This window comes from Neoarius graeffei, chromosome 2 (assembly GCF_027579695.1).
Source record: "Neoarius graeffei isolate fNeoGra1 chromosome 2, fNeoGra1.pri, whole genome shotgun sequence".
Classification (NCBI taxonomy): Eukaryota; Metazoa; Chordata; class Actinopteri; order Siluriformes; family Ariidae; genus Neoarius; species Neoarius graeffei.
Genome location: NC_083570.1, coordinates 15,772,863 through 15,788,439, shown reverse-complemented (window position 1 = coordinate 15,788,439; position 15,577 = coordinate 15,772,863).

The window sequence follows — 15,577 nt, the reverse complement described above, 5'->3', positions numbered from 1 at the left end:
CGAATTTAGACACCGCGTTGACTTTTCTGTAGTCCACACAGAACCGGACCGACCCGTCAGCCTTGGGAACCAAGACCACTGGGCTGCTCCAGTCAGTGTGGGACTCCACGATGATGCCCATCTCGAGCATGGCCTCGAGTTCTTCCCGAACCACTTTTTTCTTGTGTTCAGGCAGCCTGTAAGGGCGGCTACGCACGACCACCCCCGGGGGCATCTCAATGTGGTGCTCTATGAGGTCGGTGCGGCCGGGCCGGGGCAAGAACACGTCCGAAAACTCGGTCTGCAACTGGGCGACCTCCACGAGTTGGGTCGGGGAGAGGTGGTCTCCACAGGGGACCGGAGAGGTATGCGATGCCAATGTGCCCTTTTGAACCTCCGGCCCCAGCTCCGCCTTCTCCGGAACCACCGACACCAATGCTACGGGGACCTTCTCGTTCCAGAGTTTGAGTAGATTGAGGTGGTAAATCTGTAGCACCCCACCCCTGTCCGTTTGCCTCACCTCATAGTTGACGTCCCCGACTCGCCGTGTGACCTCAAAGCGTTCTTGCCACTTGGCGATCAATTTGGGGTGGCGTTCAGCAGGAGCGTTTGACCATCGATTACTCTCACTTGGTCAAATGCATGCCGCAGAGTCTCGTCTTGTGACTGCTCTAACGGGAAATCTGCAAGGGATTCCCCGAGAGAGGGAGGAGGAGCCTGTGGCTCCTCACTCTGACGTGGAGATGACGTAGACGGCTCTGCGACAGCTGCTCCCACCAAAGCGACACCGGGACCTCCCCCTGCTGACCTATGGCAGGACCCACTCTTCACTAGATGACTCATCAACTCCCCGAATCCCGGCCAATCATTCCCCAAAATTATCGAGTGGGTGAGGCGAAGATTAACCGCCACCTTTACTATAAATTTTTCCCCTTGGAACAAAATGTGGACTGACACCAACGGGTAGCTGTGAACATCCCCGTGCACACACAACACCTTCACCCCCTGTGCTCCCCCCAATGCCTCGTCTTGCACCAGGCTTTGGTGAATTGAGGTCTGATTACAACCGGAATCCACCAACGCCTGATATGTATCCCCTTGGATACTCACCGGTATGCGATACGCTCTGGCCCGATCGAGGGCAGCTCCTGGCGCATCGGGGATCCGAACCACCGCGCCCACTTCCATTGCCGAACATTGCTGTTGGAGGTGGCCCGGCTCCCTGCAGCGCCAGCAAACCGGCCTGGGCTTCCTCTCTGCACCGGCGCCCTGGGGCTCACTCACCTGAGGGGGGGAAGAGACAGACACAGAAGGGAAAAACGGGAGGACACCGCGGGTGCGACGGGCTGGCTGGGGTGGGGCCGGCCCCCGCCTCCGTGGTGGGGGAACGGGGCGAGGACGAGACACAGGAGGAGAGAGAGAGAGGAGAGAAGAGGATGTCAGTTGTCCTGCCGTCGGAACAGCCGCCAAATGGTCCTCCGGCAACTCAATGGCCTGATCCAGCAACACCGGGCAGTGGCACTGGACCCACTCCACGGTTCCCTCTGGCAGGTGGCTAATGAACTGCTCCAGCACCACCTGATCAAGGATTCCCTCGGCGTCGCGGTTGTTGGCCCTCAACCACCGCCAGCAGGCGTCCCGGAGCTGCTGGCCAAACGCAAATGGCCGGCCGACTTCCTCCAGCCACAGAGCGCGGAAGCGCTGTCGTTGTTTTTCGGGGGTGCGCCCCACCCACTGGAGGACGGCCCGGCAAAGGTCCGCGTAGGCCAGCCGGTGGTCAGCGGGGAGCTGTAGCGCGGCCAGCTGCGCCTCTCCTGTTAGCAGGGGAAGAAGGCGCGCAGCGCGCTGCTCCATCGGCCACCCCGAGGTCTCCGCGACTTGCTCGAAGAGCGTGATGTGATGAATGCCTCGGGGTCGTCCTGCAGGCCCATCTTGGTTAGTGTGAGGGGGGATGGGCCCGCAATGGGAGCACTGGTGGACCCCGCCGACGCGAGGAGGTGCCGGAACGCCTGACGATCTTCCTGCTGTGCCAGCACCAGGGCCTCGAACCGGCGCTCTTGCTCCTTCCAGAGGGTGATTAGTGCCTGGTGCTGGCTCTGCTGGGCCATGGCGAGGGCATGGACCAGGTCCGCGAAGGGGGAGGACTCCATGGGGCTGTTCTTTTCCTGTGCTCCATCCCGGGTTTGAAAACGGTTTTCAAAGTGTGGGAGAGTCAGCCCCCCCTCAGAGAGCAAATAAACAACAGCACCCCCCCTGTTTTCAAAGTGTGGGAGAGTCAGCCCCCCCTCAGAGAGCAAATAAACAACAGCGCCCCCTCACAATTTTTGTTGTTGCTATACTTAATGCTCCATTTGTATTTTTTAAAAAAATGGTTGTTGTACACATTTTTATTTTTTTCTTTTACACATTTTAAACATCTGTGCTTTTCTTTTTAAAACATCTTGTTTTACACATTTTAAACATCTCATAGCTATGTTAGCTAGCACCTCTTGGCAGACAACACACTGTGGCAGTGGAGCATCTTCAGATCCAGTCCATGAAAATCCAAACTTTAAATAATCGTGGTCATACTTCCGTCTTTCAGTCCCCCCAGGATTCCGTGGGCCTTTTTTATGATTGTTGCGGGCTAAAATGTCTGATGTTGTGGGGGTTTTCCAAAAAATTGCGATGAAAGTTGCGGTGTTTTTTAGGTTTTTGTTGTGGTTACATTGCGGGAGGAAGTGAAAGTTGCGAGAAATTGTTGCGATTTTCTCTTTTTGTGATTAAAATTGAGTGATATGTTAAATATTAAGTTATTACCAAAAAACTATTGATTAAAAAAAAAGACACTGAGAAATGGTCCTATAAACAACTTTACCAATATAAAAGATTACCAGGACTACAAAAATGCAGAAAAATAGGCTTTACTTATCCAAATGCACCTGTTGGTTCAAAAGTAAAAGTGCATAGAACCTCACAGCACAACATGAAGTTACCTTAAAATATAATATTTTAAGCGCCTCAGCTTTCATGTAAGAAAAAAACTATTAATACTAGTACTGTGTGCAGGCAGTCTCTCCTGAAGACTAAATTAAACAATAATTATAAACTAATAAAACAAATGGCTCAGGGTTCATAGAAGAAAAAAACAATTTGAACAGAATCTCACAGTATGATGCTGAAGCTGCCTAAACAATGGAAAATAAAATACCATTTTGGCAAAAATGTTGGCATCCATTAATTTCTTGTATTAAGTAAAAAAATAATGTAAAGTGCACACAGTCCTTCACTGCAAACATAACACACTTTCAGTAACAGAATTTAAGCCTATATAAACATTGTCTCGCTCATGCAGTGTTGCCAGATACTGCTGATGTTTTCCTGTCCAAAATATGTTGAAAACCCGCCAAAATGCACTTAAAACCGCCCAATCTGGCAACACTATGCGCATGCTGCTTCTCTTGAACGTATACACGGAAGTAAGGTGGAAGGTAGTTTGTCGACGTCACCTCAAGACGACGCCAACGATTGGTCAAATTTGCGGGAAGGTTGCGGTGATTGGATATAATTGCAACACTGCCCTGAATTCGCAGGGATTGGTTGAATTTGCAAACCACAACATCGCGAAATCCTGGAGGGTCTGTTTTTTTGCTTGGCCCAGACTCTGTCTCCTCACTCACTGTAGCTTTAGGTACTAAAAATCGATCGATTTTGTCTCTGGCAAAGGCTAGCTGAAGTTCGCTAAATGTCCGCAATAGTAACTTATTCTGGTTTATGTTTCCTCATGTTGCGCCCCCCCTGAAGAACTCTGGTGCCCCCTAGGGGAGGCGCGCCCCACACTTTGAAAAGCCCTGTTCTAGAGCACTGCCTCCCAAAGTGGGGCCAAACAGTTTGATGTATTTTACAGTGATGGAAATCACAACCCACCATTAACCATCAAAGTTTTTATATGTCTGATTTGAGTTCTTGCAGTTATTTCCTGCTTTGACTGATTTGTGTCAATTAAATGGGATGAATCCAAATCTTAATCATGAAGGAGCAATTAACTTGTACCACATATATTTTGTGAGTGGAAATGTTCATTAATAATTAATAATATTTCAACAATAATAAAGATTTTCTTGCTAGTTGCAGCGAACGATTCAACTCGTGTAAATGGTCATTTTTCTGTCGAACTCTGTGTTATGGATAAAAATGCAGAATAAGAAGACAGTCCACAGTGAGCTTTTCAGCTCTGATTATTTATTTATGAAATAGAAATAAACATGCACAAAAATTGTTGCAAGAAAAAAACAATGAACACGACTTTATCCACAGCCGTAAGCTTTTTCTCATTTATACAGGTTTATACACACCTAAAAAAATTATATAATTTCAAATATCTTATAACAACTCTGATTCACAATACTGCCTTGCAATCGGATCTGCACAGTTTCATTTTTAGGTTTCTCTTTTTTTACGGCCCAGAAATCACCTCAGTCCCAGCCAAGAGAGTTTCTTCAGCTTTAAATGTTTTCCTCAAAGATAACCCATGATATGTACACAGTTTCAGCAGAGAGCATGAAGTTGTATCTCTGGATCAAACCCTGTTTTTAAGATCAAAAGATAATGCAAAATGTAACTACGGCAAAAAAAATTTTAAAACTGAATATATAAACATAAAAAAGTCACATTGTTCTTTAGAGATAAATTTTGATTAGGATACAAAAAATATTCTTTTTTTAAAATGGTAGACACTTTGGAATAATGCAATGCAAAGCCCTGACAAATATAGCACGTGTGTGTGTGTGTGTGTGTGTGTGTGTGTGTGTGTGTTAGTTAGTTAGTTAGTTAGTTAGTTTTGATGCTGGCATATACTGTCGTATCTCCTGATGCCTCGAGTGTGTGCTGCTCTCACAGGGTTGCTGTAGACTACAGTTGAGTATGTCACATCATCCTGCAGAAATTCAACATTAACATTTTTACACAGACACGTGTCAGTCAACACACACACACATAAGCTACACATATCTAGAATGATACAAACCATTTCTTCTGCTTTCTTGCGTTTGGTTCGTGGATTTATAGCTGTGTACAGAACATCCAAATCATTCTGTAGAAAAAGAAGTTACATTAGGCCATATGACTTTCTCTCTCTCACACACACACACACACACACACACACACACACCAAATGTGATGATCCTGTTATTGGAACATGGATGTGTGTATTCACCTGCTTCTTCTGCTGTGCCCTCTGTCCTGTTTGTCCATCACCGATCTCAGTCTGTCCTCGTCTCTGTGCTACAGAATGAAACCAGACAGAGTGAGACTGCAGAAGTGTGTGTGTGTGTGTGTGTGTGTGTGTGTGTGTACCTCTGTGTTTCCAGTACATGATTCCTCCGAGTATCAGCAGCAGAACCCCAACAGCAGTACAGATGATGATGATGTTGCGAGGATTTGGGTTTGTGGGAGTCTCTGTGTGGAACAGAAGACAAGTGAAAAGGACACATGGAGGTTTGAGTTCTCTATTCTGATTGGTCAGATTAATCAACGGTGTTGAATCAATTTCAAGCTCTGACAGTAGTGCAGCTGAATGTCACAGGTTTATATTAATGCGCTCATTATAATATGTTATCGTATCTATAGTAATGGCTCATTGACAAGGTGTAGTCTGGTGGACGCTTCAGATAATCTAAGACTAATTTTAAGCTTTACTTGCTTTACTAACTAACCATCTGGATCATTTTTAGAGATTATAAAAAGTTGTCTTTATAAAGAGTAGTTTTAAAAGATAATTCTGTTCCTGGAGATGTTAGGAGAACAGGAGACCATCATGAAACTTCATCTGAAATGAACAGAAGTTAATGTAGTGTATTGATCAGTTTGGAATGAGGTGAAGTTGTTCTGGTCACTGGTGTGGATGTTGAAGGTTTTGTCTGTGTGTCTGCAAGGAGAGAAAGGTTTAATAAGTTAGAAATAAAGGGTGTGAGATGCAGTGCGTGAAGGCAGAACACAAGTGTGTAAACTCAGCGTGTTCTTTATTAAAGACAATCCAGGAATCGTAGTGAGAAGTGAAAGTGGGTCAGAACACAAACTCAGATAATCCATAATCATAAACACAAACACAGACGAGGGGCAGAACAGAAACTTTTCACATCTGATTCTTACGTTTTACATTTTATTTCTGATTTTATGTTGCACTTTTCCTCTATTTCTTTATATTTCTTTATGTTAGCTACATACTATAGTCAACTTCACACATGATTTATATACAGAAGGTCATTTTACCTCTTACTGTGAGATGGACGAATGAGATTCTGATCCTGGTCTCACACCTGTACCATCCTCCATCCTCTACAGTCAGGTGTGATATGAGTAGAGAGAGATTTCCTGGAAGATGATCATTAAAGAGCTGAACTCTATCTGTGTAGAGATTTGTCTGGTCCTTTGGGAAGATTTCTTTGTGATCAGAACCATTTAAAAACCTCCATGTGAAAGTGTGTGGTTTGGCTTGTAGTTCAGACCAGGAGCAGGGCAGAAGGACAGACTGTCCCACGTATCCAGTCACATTCACTGTCTGTAGATTCAGTGTCCAACCTGGAGAATGAAAAAACATCAACACGTTGCATCGCTGTTACAACATCAGATTAATCTGCCATGAGATTATCACTGAAGTAGCATTGTGAATAAAAATGAGTCCTTTACCTTTAACAGTCAGTAGGATGATTCTGTATTGACTCTCTGTAACACTACACCAGTAATCTCCTCCATCCTCTTTAGTCAGGTTTGATATGAGCAGAGAGAGATTTCCTGAAGAGCGATCATTAACCAGCTGAAATCTCTCTTTGTACTGCTCACTCTCAGGAGATATATTTACCCATTTTTTTCATTTGTTATGAGTTTCTTCCATGTGAATGTCTCAGGTGTGGTGTGGAGGTCAGTGCAGGAGCAGGGCAGCAGTACTGAGTCTCCTGTGTATGCAGCGATTTCTATTAAGTCTTTATTTCCTTCCAGCCTGCAGCCTGTAGGAACACAACAGTTAATGATGTGTTAATGAGCAGTTCACCATCTGCAGTAACTCTACAGAACTACAGACAACCTGGAACTCTACAACTCACTAACATCTACCACTCACTGAAGTCCATGAGCAGAGGTGGACAAAAATGAAATACATTTACTTGAGTACCGTACTTAAGTACACTTTTTGAGTATCTGTAATTTACTTGAGTATTTTCATTTTTTGGGGGGGAAACTTATGACTTTAACTTCACTTCATTTGAAAGACAAATATCGTACTTTTCACTCTACATTTTTATCATAGTCCTCATTATTCTTTACTATGAAGCACCTTTGAAAATGAATGTTTTTTCTTTTCTTTTCTAAAATGTGATTTTTTTTTTTGCAGGTGCCACTGAGACAGCCTATCAGTAATCACTAGGGTCACGTCACATCCATAGACTGTATAAAATCAAGTTCAGTGATTTCTCAGCAGCATTATTTTAACAAGATCAGTTGATGGCAGAATGGAAGGAGGCGATTCTTCTGGGAAATGCACACACCCATGGTTCTATAGCAAGAACCCATGTTTCAGGTTTCAGAAAGGAATAAAGAGTCATTTCATTTTAAATCCTTGCTTTGTTTGCCAAAAACGAACCACATCACAGCCGGCCAACCTGCAGAAGCATATTGAGGTATGTACACATTTTATTCCAAGAGAAAGCTTGCAGTGAAATTGTCTGTGCTTTTAGAGCTAGTGATAACATTGCAATAGCTATGCAGTCTGGTTAGTCAAATTACTTTCTATGGATTTGCTTGCCAAGTTGCCATCGCCTTGTCCACAGCTAACGTTTACACATAGCGAGTTAACTTGGACACTGTTAGTTAGCATGTAAGCACGGAGTTAAACTAACATGAGTAACATTAACTTATCTGAAGTCCTTTCAGAAATATGTTTTAGCATAATCTTGCCAAAAAAACAATGTAGAAATCTTTCTTTTCTAGTAATGTTAGCTACCCAATATGAGTTCGAGTCTGAAAAGAGTTTGCTAGCATGTCAGGTGGAGTTTCCTGACTAGCTAGCTTAACATTAAACCACCATGATGGCCCAGCATGCGTTCATTTTTTGAATTCACAAAATAACCCAATTGGGTGTTTCAGAGGCATTGGGTTTTGTAAGCGTTGAGACAATAATACAACAATGCGTTGACAGAAAATGCACTTTTGATACTTAAATGTCATGCTCCGCCCCAGACATCCACTCCGGAGATTACAGATCTCCCACGCCAGCGCCGATCCGTGACGGGAATTCCATCTCACCTGAACTCACTTCCTGGTTTTCACCGCTGCCTATATAAACACCATTCTCAGACTCTGACTTCGCCAGAATGTCTCGTTTTGCTACTAGCCATTTCTGTGCCTCATTGCGTTTCATGGTTTTTCTCTCTAGCTTATTTTCTAGTTCATGGTTTTTGCACTCAGGTTTTTTTTTTTTTCTTGTTCATGTTTTTTTTGGTCTAGTGTTTTTGTCCTTGCCTGTCTGGTGTTTGTCAAGTTTTTGCCTCTTTTTACTTGGACTATTTTTTCCATTTGTTGTTTTTATCCTGTTTGTTTACCTTTTTGCCATGCTACTTTTTTCCCTGGATTAAATCACCTTATTTATTGGATGACTGTCTGTGTTCTGCTTTTGGATCCTTATCTCACCACACCTCCACCACCCCATAACAGTACGTTCTGGCCAACATGGATCCAGCGGAACTCACCTGTCTGAGAATGGCCATCCAGCAGCAAGAGACTCTCCTCAGGACCCATCAACAAGACCTCCAGCAGATCACCCAGAACCTCACCACCCTGTCCAACTTACTCAACCTCCTCACCATGCAGATGCAGCGCTATCAAGTCGTGCCTACCCCTGCCCAGCTGTCTCCTACTTCAGCTCCTGCCACTGCTTTTCTCCGCAAGCTGAGACTCCCAGAGCCTCAGCCCTATGATGAAGAGCCAGGTACTTGCAGATCATTCCGAACTCAATGCTCATTGATCATGGAGCTGCAATGTCTGACCTTCCCCACAGAACGCTGCCGGGTGGCATACATCATCACGCTCCTCACCGGCAAGGCCAGGGAGCGGGGAACAGCGGTCTGGGACACCGACGCTCCCTGTTACTCCCGTTTCAAAAATTTCTCCGAGGAGATGGGGCGAACTTTCGACTGCTCTCTGTCCGGCTGGGAGGCAGCTAGGGAACTCATGGAGCTGCGAGAGGGTTCCGGTCTACCTCGGACTACGCCATCAAGTTCTGGATGTTGGCGGCATCATGCGGTTGGAACGAGAGCACCCAGGTCGACGCGTTCCTGCATGGCTTGTCCAACGCTATTTAAGGATGAACTGGTATCGCGGGAACTGCCATCGGACCTCTCCAGTCTCATGGACCTTGCCAACCATATTGATGCCTGGTTCCAGCAATGGAGGAGAGAGACGACCCACCCCAGCTTCACTTCCTCTCCACCTCCCACCTCATCCATCGAACCCATGCAGGTAGACGGGGTATGGGTGTCAGCAGAGAAACGACAGTGCCGGCGGACCACATGGGTCTGTTTCTACTGTGGTCAGCAAGGACACATCTTCCAAGCCTGCCCGCTAAAGGGAACGAGACCACCAGTAAATTGAGGGGCCCTGGTGGGCAACGCTCTGAACCAGCCCCCCGCTGATTGACCGTTACTCCCTGTCATCATCATCCATGACAACCAGCATCACCATCTCTAGGCCCTCGTTGACTCGGGGTGGACAGGAACCTGATCTGCTCCACCACCGCCAAGCATCTGGGAATCCTGCTATTCGCCCTCGAGGTCCCTCTCACTGTCCTGACACTCAATGGCACCAGCTTGACCACCATCACCCACCTTACCACCCCGCTTACCCTGAGGATTTCCGGCAACCACTCAGAAACCATCCAACTTCATGTCATGAACGACCCCCACGTACCCATCATCCTAGGATTACCCTGGTTAACGCAGCACAACCCCCACCTTAACTGGGCCGACAACACCATCCTAGGCTGGAGCCATTCCTGCCTAGCTTCCTGCCTGAACTCCGCTCTGCCTCCCACCAAACCACCACAGCCTTCAGCCAGTGAGTTTCTCAACCTCTCTCACATGCCTCCAGAATACCTGGACTTAAGACTCATCTTCAGCAGGACCCAAGCAGTGTCCCTCCCTCCTCACAGACCCTATGACTGCAGAATCGACCTCCTGCCCACGACGGCGCCACCCAAAGGGTGACTCTACTCTCTCTCTCTCCCGCTGAAAGGCAAGCCATGGAGAAGTACATCTCCGAGTCTCTGGCAGCTGGGATCATCTGCCCATCCTCCTCCCCAGCAAGGGCAGGATTCTTCTTCATGGAGAAGAAGGACAAGTCACTCTGCCCCTGTATTGACTATTGAGGTCTCAACACCATCACGGTCAAGAACCGCTACCCACTACCACTCACGACCACGGCCTTTGAACTACTCCAGGGAGCCCAGATATTTTCCAAGTTGGACTTACACAATGCCTACCATCTCATCAGGATCAGGGAGGGGGATGAGTGGAAGACGGCCTTTAATACCACCACTGGCCACTACGAGTACCTTGTGGTCCCTTTCGGCCTGACCAATATGCCTGCAGTCTTCCAGGCACTCGTCAACGACGTCCTAAGGGACTTTCTTAACATCTTCATTTTCGTGTAACTGGATGACATCCTGATCTTCTCTCGGTCCCTGGAGGAACATCGGGGCTACGTCCGGCAGGTCCTCCAGCGCCTGCTAGAAAATAAGCTATTTGTCAAGGCGGAAAAGAGCGAATTTCACCAGAGCTCTGTCTTGTTTCTGGGGTTCATCATCTCCCCAGCTAGGATCCAGATGGACCCCCTCAAGCTTGAGTCAGTCGCTGACTGGCCCACCCCATCCTCGCGACGAGAGCTCCAGCATTTCCTGGGATTCACCAATTTCTACAGGTGCTTCATCCACGACTTCAGCATGGTGGCCGGACCTCTCGCTGCATTGACCTCGATTGAGACCCCATTCAAGTGAGGGGAGGAAGCAGAGAAAGCCTTCTCCATGCTCAAGTGCAAGTTCACCACAGCGCCCATTCTCACCATACCCAATCTGACCAAACAGTTCATTGTGGAAGTCGCCTTTTCCGAGTCCAGGGTCGGAGACATTCTCTCCCAGAGGGCCAACGATAACAAGGTCCACTTCTGTTCCTTCTTCTCTCGCCGGCTGTCCCCTGCTGAACAAAATTACGACATCGGCAACAGAGAGCTGTTGGCCATCAAGCTAGCCTTGGAGGAGTGGAGGCACTGGCTCAAGGGGTCAGATCTCCCCTTCCTTGTGTGGACTGACCACAAAAACCTAGAATACCTCAAGTCCGTCAAATGCCTTAATTCACGGCAAGCCCGATGGTCTCTCTTCTCCCGGTTCAAATTCATGCTCTCCTACCACCCGGGGTCCAAGAACGGCAAACCCAATGCCCTGTCCAGGATATTATCTGCCCACCAGGAGGAGTCTAGTATGCCCGAAACCATCCTTCCTCCACGCTGTCTGATAAGGGCTGCCCTACTTGAGATGGAGACATTAGTGCAGAAGGCCCTGGAGCAGGACCCCGGAGAAGGTAACTCAAGCAACATACCACCTAACCTTCTGTTTGTTCCCTGTTCTGTGCAAACCCAGGTGCTGCAGTGGGGTCATGGCTCCAAGTTGGTTTGTCACCTGGGAGCTGCTCGAACCCTGGTGCTTGTCCAACAGCACTTCTGGTGGCCATCCATCAAGGAAGATGTCCAGGAGTTCGTGGCAGCCTGCGACACATGTGCCCGTGTAACAGAGTAGAAGGAGTGCTTGGTTAAATTATTTTAAATGGTGCAATGACGCCCTCTAGCGGTAGCCTGGTACAGTATAGTGGGAGATCACATGAAATTGCTCAAAGCAATTCAGGACACGGGTGGCACGGTGGTGTAGTGGTTAGCGCTGTCGCCTCACAGCAAGAAGGTCCTGGGTTCGAGCCCCGGGGCCGGCGAGGGCCTTTCTGTGTGGAGTTTGCATGTTCTCCCCGTGTCCGCGTGGGTTTCCTCCGGGTGCTCCGGTTTCCCCCACAGTCCAAAGACATGCAGGTTAGGTTAACTGGTGACTCTAAATTGACCGTAGGTGTGAATGGTTGTCTGTGTCTATGTGTCAGCCCTGTGATGACCTGGCGACTTGTCCAGGGTGTACCCCGCCTTTCGCCCGTAGTCAGCTGGGATAGGCTCCAGCTTGCCTGCGACCCTGTAGAAGGATAAAGCGGCTAGAGATAATGAGATGAGATGAGAATTCAGGACACTGAATGGGTAGGTCACGTTTTTGAGAGGTCTGGGATAAACTATGTTCTACTAGATTATAAGTACACAGAAGCCATGATTTATCATGCAGTTTGGTTAATAATTTAGGCTTACTATTTTGAGATGATTCCATGATGTGTATATCAGTAGTTTTAGGTTTATTTACTTGTTTGACTAGCATGCTAATTGCCTTCTACCCACATTGTCTAGAGAGTCATCCAGACTGATCTATAGGCTAACTCCCACGACTCCACTGTACCTTAAATATATTTCAGGTAATATTTTTAGGATTTCCTTGTCTTTAAATGCTATATGGTTCTACCAGAAGTTTTGGTTGTGTTATAACTGTTATGATTTATTCATAAGTAAGCTTGTTAGGTGGTGATCAGCTAGTACACCATCCAGTAAATGTATTTGTGAGTCTCATGTCTCACTGTTCATGTGGTTTTCATTTTGTATTCTAAAAAAGGATCACTTTACTTATCCCTGTGCAACAGATAAGGTGTCTTAATGCAGATATTAAGAGCTTTAAGTACATCAGATATAAGTGTCCAGTACCTTTTGTATCACTATACGATCACAAATGTAAGAGGCCTTTTCTTTCAGTTTGCTTTTGTTTATTTGTTCCTTTTATTACATTTACACACACACACACACACACACACACACACACACAAAAAAAAAAAAGCAATTCAGGACACTGAATGGAGAGTTATCCAGACCGATCTGTAGGCTAACTCCCACGACTCCACTATACCTTAAATGTATTTCAGCAAATAAAAGGGAGCTTGTGATCCACCCGGCTGTCCAAGTGTCTGATGGTGTGTGTGTGGAACCAGTAGAGTGGTGCTGCGGAGGTGAACCCGTCACATTGCAGCTGTGACCCGTCACATGCGGAACAAGACAGCCAATTGACCCCCTGCCAGCTTGCTAAGACCCCTCCCGACTCCTCATCGACCCTGGTCTCACATTACCCTGGACTTCGTCACAGGGCTCCCCAACTCAGGTGGCAACACACGTATCCTCGCGGTTGTTGACCAGTTCTCCAAGACAGTCCCTTTCATCCCTCTGCCCAAGCTTCCCACAGCTAAAGAAACTGCCGAATTACTCATCCTTCACATTTTCCGCCTACACAGACTCCTCACTGACATCGTCTCTGACCAGGGTCCTCAGTTCACTGCACAGTTCTGGAGGGCCTTCTGCAAACTCATTGGGGCCTCCTGTAGTCTCTCCTCAGGGTTCCATCCTCAAACCAATGGCCAGGTGGAATGGGAGAACCAAGATTTGGAGGTGGCACTCAGGTGCATAGCATCCAGGGATGCCGGTTCTTGGAGTAAGTTCTTACCCTGGGTCGAGTACGCTCACAACACTCTCCCTTCATCTGCCACAGGTCTCTCACCCTTCCAGTGCTCCCTAGGTTACCAACCACCACTCTTCCCCAACCAAGAGGAGGAGGTCGCCATACCCACAGCCCAGACCTTCATATGCTGCTGCAAGAGAACTTGGGCATTGGCCCATAGAAGACTCATTCGCTCCACCCTAGCATCCAAGAAACAGGCCGACAAATGCCAATCTAAGGCACCCACCTACTGGGTGGTGCAGCGAGTCATGCTCTCCACGCTCCATCTGCCACTCAGAACCATCTCCCGTAAGCTGGCCCCCAGATACCTAGGACCCTTCCTCATCAGCAAGGTAATTAATCCATGTTCCGTCAGACTGGCATTACCACTCGCCATGTGACGTATTCAGCCCACTTTCCACGTGTCACAGCTTAAACCTCTGGTCTCTAGTTCTTTGTTCATGAGTCACAAAATGTAGTAACGCTCTAATATCCACAACTGGACAGTCAAACAGAAAGAGTTGTGCAGTTGTATGTTATTTTTCAAAGCTATTTTAAATGCTTCCAACAGAGTAACACACTGCATCCTGCACAGCTGCTGTTTAATAAATGTGCAGTATGGTGGTAAGTGCACAGCACACAGTTCAAGTTCTGTGGTTTCCTCAAATGATGTTTCAACTGGGACAGGCAAAAATGTTTCAAAGCTTGTGATGCAGCCAATAACAGCAGAAAAAAGCAAATGTTTCTCATATTTGTACTTGTGAAAATGATTACTGAGTGTTGGGTAACACTTAAATCACAAGATTTCTGCAAAGGTTTCTGCCTGACCATAACAGATTTGCTTCATACTTTCAAAGCTCTTCTGGAAATGTATAGTAGAGGCAGACTTCTTATAATACAATCACACAACTGTATCAGCTCGATAACAAATTAATAATAAATGTCAGGTGGTCCAAGCTTCATTGTGGATCTAAGTGGGGATCATCCACAAGTAATGAATCAAACTGCTGTGAAATCAACAGTCTCTCTTAGGCTACATCCACACGACAACGGCAACGAGATGTTATTTAAAACTATATCGCGTCCAAATGGGCAACAATCAGTAAAATATCAGGTCCATATGGCAACGCAACGCTTGCTGAAAACGATGCAATACACATGCCACACCTCTAGGGGCGCTGTAAGACGGTCCCTTCGGAGACACCAGAACAATAGAAGAAGTAAGGATGCATATTAGCCACAAAGTCAGGAAAATCTGTTTGTAAAATTACATTATAATGACCAAATACAATGAAAAGTATTTTTCCAGTCTCACCTGTGAAAGGTAATCTCATGTGATCTCGTTTGGATGGCAAACCTGTTGGTACAGTTAAACGCAGCTAATCTTTATTCTCCGCTTTGACCTCTCCAAAATGGCGGCGAGGATGACCTATGATTCTACACGGAAGGCGGTGTCTTTAATGGTCCGGAATAAATTGAATGCTAATTAAATAATGATTAATTTGCTCCTCTACGCCCTTTTTGAGGAATGTATTGTAGGACTTAAAACCACATCTGAAGAGGTGAGATTGCTCTTTTTTTCTCTATTTTTGCTGGCGGGATTGACTCTCTCTCTCTCTCTCACTTTGCACCATTACACAATAAATATTCACAGTGAAAATATTTTGTAAGCGCGTTTCATGAACCAAGTTATAGGATTTGTTGACAACTCGCATCACAATGAGAAGATCATTGGCACTACTGGTGTTAAGAATCAGACCATTTCATAAATGAATATTTTGCTGTAGAGCTGCAGTGTTTGTACAATTGCATGTTTTTGCTTCACTATTACTGTCACTATTCTGCTTCTTGCATTACTACTGTGAACTAACACTGAACATAATGATAATAATAATATCTAAGCTCGTGTTTCACTCTCACTAGTGCTCTGTAAGGCTTTTTCCTGGTGATATTCGTTAC